A 12,133-nucleotide genomic window follows, 5' to 3' on the forward strand; every position below is an offset into this window, starting at 1 on the left:
GATCTTGCTTGAAGGAAAAGTCCTAGCAAAAGGGGAATCTTCTGGAGAAAAGAGATGCATACAGAGAGCTGCTGGGGTGGGGAGTTCCCCGTGACATTGGCCCATAGCACCCAAAGTATGTCACAGTGAGCAGCAGCACAGCAGGAACCAAATCAAACCTCTTCCTACCTGACCCGGTGGTGACTGCCCTGACAGGAAGAAAGGGAAATATCTAGTGACCATAACACTGTGGGCAGTGAAAAAGAATGTGCCTTAAATAAACAAGTAGGCTAGAACTGATCTTTCTTCTTCTTAAATAAATCCCAGAATCCAGACGCCACATGGATTGTTATTCATTTTGTCTCATCCGTGGCAATAGGGTTTTAGAAATATTCTCAGATCACATCTAAACATGGACATGAAGACTTAGGAATATTTTAGGGCAGATGATGTTTTTAAATCTTCACTCAGCTCAGATTGATCAGGGAGACCAGGAAGTTCTCAGACTACAAAAGCTTAGATATAGCCAGTACCTGTAATGCTGTACCTCCAATAAAGGTTTTGGATAATAGTTTAAAACAATTAGACAATTCAGCTGTAAGTTTTAGGTTCACCTCCTAAATTCTTTACCATCTCTTTATATGAATAAGATTCAAGAAAGAATCCTTGAGATTGCAAGACTCCATTTCAAAAAAACATCTGAAAAACAGAACTCTCCTTGACCTTCTACTTGCCGTTGCAAGTTTAAATAGGAAGCAATTTCTCTCTGTCTGGACATGGGATTAAATAGACTGATTGTTCTCATTTTTTTCTTCCGACTCTGAAGCAAGAATTATGAGACAGCTTATTTGAAACTGTTAGCATGTCCTTACATAAACAAGCAACAATAATTGAGATCAGTGATAGACAAATATTGCCTAGGGGAAAACTTGGAGTTGATAAGAAAGGTTTTAAGTTTTTGTTAATCTGACAATTAAACGAAAATTAGGAAGAATCATTTGAACTCAGTAAGGGGCTGCATATTTTGAAGGATCCTTTTTCAAGTAGGTGAAATATACAGGAGTTCATTTTAATTCACAGGGAGTAATCAGAGTAGCTCACCTCCCTGTAGCCTTGTAAAATGTTACAGAGAAAACACTTTAATTGACAGAAGATGATGATTACCATTTCCTTTGCATACCATACCTAGAAGAGGTTCATGCATTGAGGAAAATCATGCTACTACAGTGGAGATAACTTAGTTGCTAGTGAAGCAATTAAACAGATATGGTTAATAGCTGGTATACTTTTAAAGGTAGAAACTTATATCACTAAGAAGTTAAAAACACTTAACTGTTCAGTGTAAACCTGCTGAGTGATTACTTTAAACATCTCTGGATGCATGGCAACCTCCCTAACAAGAGTAGGACAAATATTTGGGGGAACTGGAGCCACAAAAACGTCACAGTTTGGTCTCAACTGTTTGAAGATAATCACTTTAATATGTATTTCAAGAGCATATACAATGAACAAAGATTCATTTTTAGAGTACAGATTTTTACCAGGCTTTTTTTTTTTTAACCTTTGTGTAATTTGTTTGTATTATTTCAGCACCCAGGAAACATAACAAGATGAGGATCCCAATGCCTAAACATGAACATTTGGGAACACAGATGGAGCAGATGAACACTTGTTTAACAGATAATGCACTGAAGTTCTCCAATTATTGGGGTTGCTCTGTAATTCTTCAACAACCATCATTTGGTTAAATCCTGATAGGACCTTAATGGCACTCTGTGAGGTCTCTCAACCTCTAGGTAATACAAAAATTGCCCTATTGTGTTTTCATTCATAATTTCCAGTATGACTGTCCAGATCACTGAAAATCTGATTATACTGTGATTTAACTATAAATTTATGGCAAAATTGAAATTGTTATTAGCAGGTAAACATGCAGTTTATAATATGTACATAATTTTTCCATCTTAAAAATGTGCTGTCTGTGAATATGAACTTGCAAAATAGCAGATGTTGTTGCTATAATTTTGTCTTTTTTAAGCATGAATTGAATTCTTATTTTGACATTTTATGTAATTAATCAGGAAATTCAAAGCATTTCAACCACAAATTTTCTGATCCCCTGCTTTTACTTTATGTGTTCCAGGTGATAAGCAGATACATTACAACTGTTAAGTTTACAATATAGATGTAAACTATATTTAGACAAATTAATGCATGGTCTAATGCTAATTAAATCAAGAGAGTTAGACCAAGAATAAATTAAATCCTTTTGGGTTCTGTGCATATTTACATTGTACACTGAAATAAGGTGGCTTTTTTCATTACTTCACACTCGACAAAATTCAACTTGATTCATATTTATACTGTCATAGCTCTCCTTTTTTTATATATTATTTAACAGAGCACAACAAAATATCTGCTGTTCCAGTGTATTCAAAATTCTTGCAGGAACCACCAGTCTCTCTTCAGTGTCAGACAAAAAAGACAGGTGTCCACAAGGTGTATGTCCAGCAATGCAAATTTTCTTTCTTTCCCCCAAAAAAGATCATTAAAAAAGGATATTGAAAGCAGAAGGGCAAATCTGGAGGGGATCTAAAGCCTGCAATACAGAGAAGAAGGGAAATATATCTCTGTGAAAATTAATCTTAGTTCAAATCTCTATATTACTAACCCTTCTGTCAAACCTCTTCAAATTAAAGCCTGGAATTTCTCTCAGCCATGTTGATACATGCATTATGCATTGTTCTTCTGAATGCTCAGTGTTAAGCAGTACGGAAAGTGCCATTTTCTACAAAGTAAATATAATGCACAGTATGTGCATACATGTATGTACACATGCCTGGACAAAACCTGCAATGTATGCAGTGGAAGATGTAATTTTCTAGTGTGACACTCAAAATACAGCCTCTCCACGGAGTTTGAAAATTGCTGATTATGCAGTTCTCCAAACTTTATAAGAAGAAAAGCCTATCTACCAAATTTTTATATTAATGTCATAAATATAAAATTGTAATCTTAAATGTGGTGATAACAACCAAAAAAAAACCCCACAATCCCATTTATATACCAAGTGTCCGTGAATTTTGTTTGCTGCTTGATCTTGACAGGAACTTCCTAATAGGAAACACAGCAGATGTTTTTCTGTCCAACCAGGAAAACTGTTGTACTTTAAAAAGAAACATATTCTTTAATTAAAGCTAGCACTCTAGGACTTGATCTGCCTAGTATTCATTCACAATATTATTTTATGCTAAAAGACCTGCTAGAAAAAGACCTAAAAATGGGTATATTCCAGTACCTCAGAGCACCACAAATATCTAATTCTGTCCAAAATGACTTGTGGCAGTATTCCTCAAAGGGAAGATTATTGAGTGGGAGGGCATTTGCCCCAGTCCATGATCATTCCAAAAGGGATGACTGCCTTTGATGTTAGTGTCATTCATAGTTCTGTTTGTACAGTTATTGAAGTAGTGACAAATAACAACAGTCATAACATAAATAGTGAGAAGTAATTCCCAGACACTGAAAAATTCCTTGAGGAACAATTCTGTACTTTGCAAAGAAGGAAGTTGCCTGTATCTCTCCTCCAGTGATCCTAATACATCAAAAGCAAATCAGAAATAGCAAGAGGCAGTTAGTACTCTGGTATTTGATGAAGAAAATCTTAAATATCTCTGAACATATCTCTGAATAAGGTCTTAACAAACTCACATTATGACTTGATGTAGTGGTCAAAATCTCCAACAATGTGATTCTTTCAGACTCAGCTCCTCTTTCTGAACTCTTGTCCACATTCTTACAATGGTTATATAGCCAACAAGCTAGAGATGTTGAGACAAAGGGCTTGCGTCTTGCAACAAGTAAATTAAGTAGATCTTTCCTTGTGCCTTTATAAGCACTTGTTATTCTCTTAGATGTATTGGATATTGAAAATAAGTCCTTCCATCCTTTTCTGGCTGCCTGTGATTTATATTAAATATAATTTCAACATAATTAGCTAAACTCAGATTATTCCATTATTCCAGTAGAATAAGTTTATGTTAGAGAACATAGCAATGTACACACTGCAAAGTGTATGCCTGTACTTTCATTTAAAAATTTAGGGTGTTCTAAGTGGAGGTAATGCAAAGATGAGAAGAAAACAGTCAGAAAACTACTCCGATAAATGCAGCACAGATTGTGCTTGGGAGTTGAGAGAATTTTTAACAATTCTTTGATGATTCAGGCTGGCATATAATTGGACCCCCATCAGGACATAATCTAGTAAGAGAGTAATCGCATCTGTATGTTCAAATCATCAGCTTTCTAAATTCTTCAACAGAAATGATCTTATCACTTAAGTTGAAGTAAGTAGTGACTTTTTCAATACTAAAGATTAATTAAATTTTCAACATATTCATGTGTATTTTTACAGCAATCTTTGGAAATAATGCATAATCTTATACATTTTCATCTTGATACATCTTACTATACATTGAATTTCAATATGTACAGCAGCAGAACATGGACTTCATTACATTGTAAGACTCCAGAAGAAAAAAATAAACAGAAAAAAAATATGCTTAAGTTTAAAAACAGTTCATTTCATTCATCTCAGAACACTGATGTTTTCTCTCTACCATACTTTGTATTCATTGCCTGACTAGAAACATTCAAGGCAAGAAAGCCTGTAGATGTCTGAACTCTGTGCTGATCTGGATGGACAGTGTTAGAGTGGAAACTGATCAGTGTTCAAAGCAACAGTTGGAGAGCTCTTTACTGGACAGAAGCTGCCATTACTGTCACTGTAACCAACAAAAATAATGGAACAAAGTGACAACCATTCTCTATCAGGCTGTAGTTTGATCTTCGACTCAAGCTGAAGAATTATTTTGCAAAGTTCGTGTAAAGCTTTTTTGTTCTGTGTATTTTGTTTAACTGTACATTTAATTGCTGAAGCTTTGCTCAGTTTTGGTTTACATATTAATAAGAAGTTACTGACTAATTTTCATGTAATTATCTGGGTTTCTGTGCTTTTTTGATAGTAGAGAAGCAGGTATTATTTCACATAAAACTCACTTCAAAGTAAGACATTGAGAAGAGACGCAATTTTAATTACAATACCTATTTCCAAATATGTGGAAATTAACATTTAATATTGTCTGAAAATGTAAACACCTCACATCTTTTGAGTCAAATTATCCAAATTTTTTTGCCTTCTTTTATTTTAGAAAGATAGCATCAGGTATGCTCTATTCACCATAATTAAGGCAAGCAGTAAATGAAAAACAAGTTTGTGGAAGGCTCATTTAGAGAAAAAAAAAATGCATGAAGTAATTAGGAAGGAATTTTTCATGTAGCATTATCAAAACAAAATAGTAAGTAGCAAGTCTGTCATTAAGCTTAACTACACTTCAGGAATACATACCTACTTTCTTCTTCTGATTTTAAAATGCAGCCAAAATCAAACTTTGAATTCATAAAAAATCTAATTAAAAAAAAAAAAAAAAAAAAAGTCCTGCTAAGTATACCACCACTGAAAACAAGAAGATCCTGAGCTAAGAGTCATAAGAGACTTCTTTAAACAGCTACTGAAACAGAAAATAATCACTAGAAAATGTTTTATAATACTTACTTGAAATGATTCACTTAAGCCATTTATTACTTACTGCAGAAATACTGCTTGAGACAAGCAAGGCAACAGAATTCAAGACTTAAAGTCAGATGTTCATTCACATCTACATTTTAGTTGACTAGTTATTCCTCACACAGACTGTGACTTTGTAAACAGTTATAAAAGTTTCCTTCTTGCTATATCTAAAAAGAGTTTTGGAAGCATTTAAACCACTGCAGATCTGCAGCCCTGCTGTATGTGAGATTTTTTTTCTTTCAGACATGCTTTTCAGTTTAAATTTAATTTTAGGCTGTGAGAGGCATTTGTTTATTAATGTTGAATTCATAAAAAGAAATACAAACAGAGATTCAAATCTGATATATTTTTATAAAATAGTAAAACAGTTAAAATGAAAAAATGAATCTTTTTTTCCAACACCCTGCAAATAATTTAGGCTTCATTTCAGTCTATAAAACTAAAGATGTATTTTAGTCTCTCTTGTACTTTCAATGAGTTTCTTCTTGTTTTTTGTTCATCCAGCAAAACCAAAATGTTCTTACAAGGCAGAAACTAGTGCTAGCTTTGCAAATTTTGTCTAGGTTTGATTACAGGAGAGCAATTTCTACTGTATGTGCAGCTAATGGATTACAACACTGAAATGAATTCCAGCACAGACTTACTTCTGTAGTGGGGCACAGGCTAAAACAAGTTAACAGCTGAGCAATTCTAGTTCTCTTCACCTCTCACTTTTTTAAAAGCAAGAGGGAAAAGTATCACAGCAAATATTTACTCCATAGAACTTTGCAAAAGGTGTTTATCGTAGGTTCTAAACATATATTTTATTATAAGTATATATTAAAAGCATTATTATAAGCATATATTAAAAATGTTCTGTAATGATTTTAGTGTTTATATTTTCTGTATATAGAGTAGCATTGCTATATGCTATCAGCTATATGATTGTTGTTAGAAGAAAAATGAAACATAGCATGTCTTTCCTTTGTTCTGCCTTACTCCTACAGGCACGAACAGCAAAATGTATTAAAATTAATATTTTTTGATTTTATAGTGCTCATTCCCTTACTGTTCACAACATGAACCAACCTTATCTTCTGCTGTATCATTTAGGCTTTGCTTACCTGAGTGTGTTGCAATGGAGATAAATTAAAAATGATATTAATTCCCACAAATCTTCAGTTTAAATTCACTATTTTCATTTTAATTGCTAGGACATAATATTCTAAATTTCAGTGATTAGTTTTTGAATGTTTACAGACATTATGGTAACAATAATTTAGTCACCTTTGCTAAGCAGCCATGGCCATTATTTCTTTCACCTATCTTAAGAGAAAAGCAGAAAATTATGCACCTTGCTGAGAAAATCCATTTGTCATTGATGTTAGGGGAGGATGAAGTTAACCTATATCATTTAAGGGCTTCCACAGGCCTTGAAAAGTGTTTTCATAAAAATGCTAGCAGTTCTGAACTAGGTCTAGAAAATTAGGGAGTCAATATACTGTTTTTTGTTTCAATTCAGAAGGAAAATATTCAGCTAATTTACTTGCACTCTGAACATCAGTTTTCAGAATTGCCTATAGGCAAAATATAGCCAGAACATTAAGCCTAAAGTGCTTAAGAAACATTTTTTGCCTCAGAGTTATACTCTGCTTTAATGATTCTGTTCCTGTAGTGAGAGCTGCAAAACACAATTAGGTCATTGAAGAAGTAGGATGACCGCTTGTACAAAAGCTAAGACCTTTTCATATAATAAGAGCTCTGATTCTTTTCTACTCTACGAGAACATTTTGAGTTAGTCAATCTTTAATTTGCCTGCAAATCTCTCATTAAATCTAACCTGTTAATAATAATTTATAAGATCTGTTACATAACTCACCTTGAATGATTCCAAGAAGCAACACTTGCATGAGATTGCATGCTTCAGTGACCGCCAACAGAAATTTGTAACATCTGGGCCATCTTGGATCCTCACTACTTAATTCTTTGAACAGACTGATAACATAACGTCCATATGTCTCTGAGCACACTTCAAATCTGTAATTGATGTCTTGCTGTCTATCAAAACACCTTTTTGTACCCGTGAGATATTAAGATAAATGCTACAATCATCTGTCAGGGAAAAAAATAAATAAAAATCAGAAGCCTATAATTTCTCCAAAACCAAGCAAATAGTTAATAACGTTATGCACTAGCACAGTCTGGTACACTGCAGACTTAGTTCCAACATTATTTTTAAATTTAAGTAGGAAAGAGAACTACTGAAAACATATCAGTAATTGTGAACAAAACCTTATGGACATCACAAAGGTTAAATAAGAGCTAATTAAGAATTTTTTCCAAAACTCTAGTTTTCTGTATACAGAAAGTTGTGTGTTTTCAATGAAATTCTCTTCCAGCCCTGATAGTATCATACTTTCCAATAACAAAGTAAATTATAAGAGAAATTGACTTCAAAATGTCTAAACTTGTTCTTCCACCAGGTCAAAAACTGATCCTATTACAGCAGGACAGATTTGCATGCACAGATTTCTCTGGTTGTGAATGCAGAAAAATGACAGGAAAAAGCCTTGATACTCAAGTTTATCTTCATTGTCTTTGTTTCCTAGAATACTGTTTACAGAATTATTTAATTAAATTTTTATATTCACTTCCACACAAAGACACTACTTTTTCAGCAATGTGAAATAAAAAGTATTTTTAAAACTTCTGTAGAGACCACTGAATGTGTAGTATATTCTTCCTATTATTCCTCCCCCTGCAGGTAAATCAAGAAATATTTACATGTCTCCTGTTAAGCATGAAAAATTAGTAAAACACAGACAGCAAAACCAAGCAGTGGATACAATGAAATTTATGAAGAGCATTTGTGAACATCATTGAACTTCATTTATGACAAAGACTGAACAGGAGACCAGTTACCTTACTTACAAATGATCCTTTGAAATTAATCTTGGGAACCTATTAAACTTGAATTTTGAATCCATATTTATAAGAACCTACGAACAACAGGAGTATATCTAATTCAGTGGGCAGTGTGTACATACAGGTTCATATTTCACTGTAGAAAATACATAGTAACAAAAGCAAATAATTTACTTTCTACATATTTATCTTCCCATTTTACCCACCTGCTGATGAAAGCTTAATGAAGCCACTAAACCATTCTAAAGACATAAAGAACATTAAACATGTTGGAGGTATGGTCCTTTCGATACTTTAATGATAAGAGACCTGTTTAAAATTACTGTGTTAAATACATTTTAACCAAATGATGTCAGAATCCATCCATCTAATTTTACACATCCAGCTTTGGAACACATTTTAGTAGCCAGCTTGCCTCAGGGTTTTAAACAGCCCTGTTAAAATGTGAGAAGCATGTGTCTTGGAGTCACTCCATCCAACTCCAGATTCCTGAGAGATGCACCAAAGTTAAAAATATAGTCATTTTATCTTCCCTCCAGTGTCCATGGTGAAAGTTAGGTTTTTCCAGAGGACTACTCAGGTATTTTCTTCCCTAGTAATTTTGCCTCTTTCACTACTAACAAGAAAATAACCATAATTTTAAAAAGCCTTTATGTCTGCAGCATCAAAAGTCACAGAATCACAGAATGGCCAGGGTTGGAAGGGACCTCAAGGATCATCAAGCTCCAACCCCCCTGCCACATGCAGGTCCACCAGCCTCCCAATTTAGTACTAGACCAGGCTGCCTAGGGCCCCATCCAATCTGGCCTTGAACACCTCCAAGGATGGCGCATTCACAACCTCTCTGGCCTGTTCCAGCACTTCACCACTCTCATAGTAAAGAACTGACATCCAACCTAAATCTTCCCTCCTTCAACTTAAAAACTTTTCCCCTTGTCCTGATGTTATCTGCCCTTTCAAAGATTTGACTCCCCTCCTGTTTGTAGGCTCCCTTTATGTACTAAAAGGCTGCAGTGAAGTCACTGCACAGCCTTCTTTTCTCCAGGCTGAACTAGCCCAGCTCCCTCAGCCTGTCTTCATAAGGGAGGTGCTCCAGTTCCCTGATCATCTTCATGGCTCTCCTCTGGACCCTCTCCAAAAGCTCTCTGTCTTGCTTGTACTGGGGGCCCCAGACCTGGACACAATACTCAGAGAGGGGGACAATCACCTCCCTGCCCCTGCTGGCCGCCCCTCTTCTGATGGAGCCCAGGATACCATTTGCTTTCTAAGCTGCAAGGGCACACTGCTGGCTCATGTTAAGTTTTTCAGCTATCAAGATCCCCAGGTCCTTCTCCACAGGGCTGCTCTCAAGGACTGCTCCTTCCAGTCTGTATGGATGCCTGGGATTCCTCTGGCCCAGGTGCAAAACTCTGCGCTTTGCCGTGTTGAACCTCATCAGGTTCACCCAGGCCCACCTTTCTAGCCTGTTGAGGTCCCTCTGAATGGCATCCCTTCCTTCCACATGTCAACTGCACCACTCATCTTGGTGTCATCAGCAAACTTGCTGAGGGTGCACTCGATTCCGTCATTGATGTAATTGATAGTCACATATCTGTATTCAAAATAGTTGACACTGAAATGTTTGTAGCACCAAATACCTTTTAAAGTTCCTAAGAGAGAGACAATATCATTAAGCATAGAATCATAGAATCATAGAATAGTTTGGGTTGGAAGGGACCTCCAAGATCTAGGCTAGTTCCAACCCCCCTGCTATAGGAAGGTACACCTCCCACTAGGCCAGATTGCTCAAAGCCACATCCAACCTCAAACACATTCAAGAAGGGAGCATCCACAACCTCTCTGAGCAGTCTGTTCCAGAGTCTCATCACCCTAATAGTAAAGAATTTCTTCCTAATATCTAAATCTACCCTCTTCCGGTTTAAAACCATTGCTCCTTGTTCTGTTGCTATATGCCCTTATAAAAAGTCCCTCTCCAGCTTTTCTGCAGGCCCCTTCAGATACTGGAAGGCCTCTGTAAGTTCCCCCAGGTGACTCTCTTCTCCAGGTTAAAGAGCCTCAGCATGTTCCTGTAGGGGAGGTGCTCTAGCCTACTGATCTGATCAGCCTCTTCTCTGGACCCGCTATAACAACTCCATGTCCTTCTTGTGCTGGGGGCCCCAGAAGTGGATGCAGTACTCCAGGTGGAGTCTCACAAAAGCAGAATAGAGGGGAAGAATCACCTCTCATGACCTGCTGTCACAACATGATTGATTCTCAGTTGTAATAAAACATTCATATACAGTCCATTAGTAGAAGAATCATAGCTGATGTCCAAATAACCTTGCTCATACGTAGGGCACTTGGAACAGGAGCATATTCCCCTAAAAGAAGAAGAAAGACACCTGGGTCTTTGAAACCACAGGGATAGCTATGGACACCTCAGCAGAGAAGTAGAGCTTGAGGCTAAAAGCCTGAAGCACAGTGGCACTGAAAGCTATATCCAAACCTTGTGCTTCTGAGAGCACAAGTGAGCATACTGTGCATCAAAAGGAAGAGTACATTCAAGCATGACAAATTTAGCTGCCATTTCTTCAGAAGTCAGATGGCTACTGCTGCAGCAAGGGTAAAATACTTCTGAAGGTATCCATACCTCTTTTATATAAGAAGAGTTAGGCTTGTTGTAGATTAACTCATTGTATGTGTATATATACTGAAAAGCTTGAGAAATAGGTCAAGAAGCCCAGAGACAGGTAGTCAGTGCACAGAAGAAGTCATGCTTTGCTGGCAAGTGAATCCCATTTCATGTCTGCATGTAGAGGCTGAAACAAACATCATAAATTCTGTGAGATGGAGATCAACTAGAAAGGGAGAAAACTGAAACCACCCAAAAGAAAATGAAAAAATCTTAAGGTTTTTTAATCCTTCAAAATGATGAGAAAAGAGCACTCAGTAAGATTTACTTTTACAAAGTGCTCATAAGAATGGAGCTCTAGCAAATGAGACACAGCCTACCAGGGTTTCTGAGAATCGTAGAATCGTAGAGAATCAGAATCATAGAGAGGGTAGAACTGGATCTGAAGGCAGTTTGTTAGATCACAAGTGTCATTCCTCTAGCACATCATGCTCAAATCCTGCTTGCCCAAGTGATCAGGGTTGCCTGAAGCAACTGATGTCCTTGCCTATAGCATGGGAGGTTGAAACTAGATGATTTTAAAGGTCTCTTCTAACCCAAACCATTCTATGATTCTATGATTACATGTAAGGAAACATTAATGCAACCACCTGGTTAGCTCCCTGAAATGAGCACATCCTCCAGAGCTGCATGGGGAAAGAAAATAAATCTAAATATATTTGATTGAATTTTAAAGATGCAGAATTGAACAGGGAGGAGAAAAAAAAAAAAAAAAAAAAAAAGAACAAAAGCCCAACAGATAATAGGTGACCCGAAATTAAACATAAAGGACTTCTCTTGGTTAAGACACAAAATATGACCATTAAAACATAATTATCCAATCACAAATTCTCCCCTAGGTTTAAGTTTGTATAGCTTCCCAGACTCCAGTAACTCCATAACTTTTCCAAAAGCAGAACCATAGAGAAATATTAAGTACACGTATTCACATACATATTGTAAGGTATTAA

General features: G+C 36.2%; 1 long non-coding RNA gene across 2 annotated transcripts; it reads right to left on the bottom strand.

Moving 5' to 3' along the window:
• Nucleotides 1-2,265: 2,265 nt before the first annotated feature.
• LOC149920097 (uncharacterized) lies at nucleotides 2,266-11,362 on the bottom strand. 2 transcript variants are annotated; one of them, XR_016465621.1, is made up of 7 exons: nucleotides 11,142-11,362; nucleotides 9,967-10,103; nucleotides 7,467-7,699; nucleotides 5,387-5,446; nucleotides 3,691-3,939; nucleotides 3,047-3,145; nucleotides 2,266-2,578 (listed from the first exon to the last, which is right to left on the bottom strand). It is a non-coding gene; the product is annotated as an uncharacterized LOC149920097 (long non-coding RNA). The 2 variants fall into 2 exon arrangements; XR_016465649.1 differs by lacking the exon at nucleotides 9,967-10,103.
• Nucleotides 11,363-12,133: the final 771 nt, after the last annotated feature.

Source organism: Phasianus colchicus, chromosome 1 (assembly GCF_987193195.1).
Source record: "Phasianus colchicus chromosome 1, bPhaCol1.hap1.1, whole genome shotgun sequence".
Taxonomy (NCBI): domain Eukaryota; kingdom Metazoa; phylum Chordata; class Aves; order Galliformes; family Phasianidae; genus Phasianus; species Phasianus colchicus.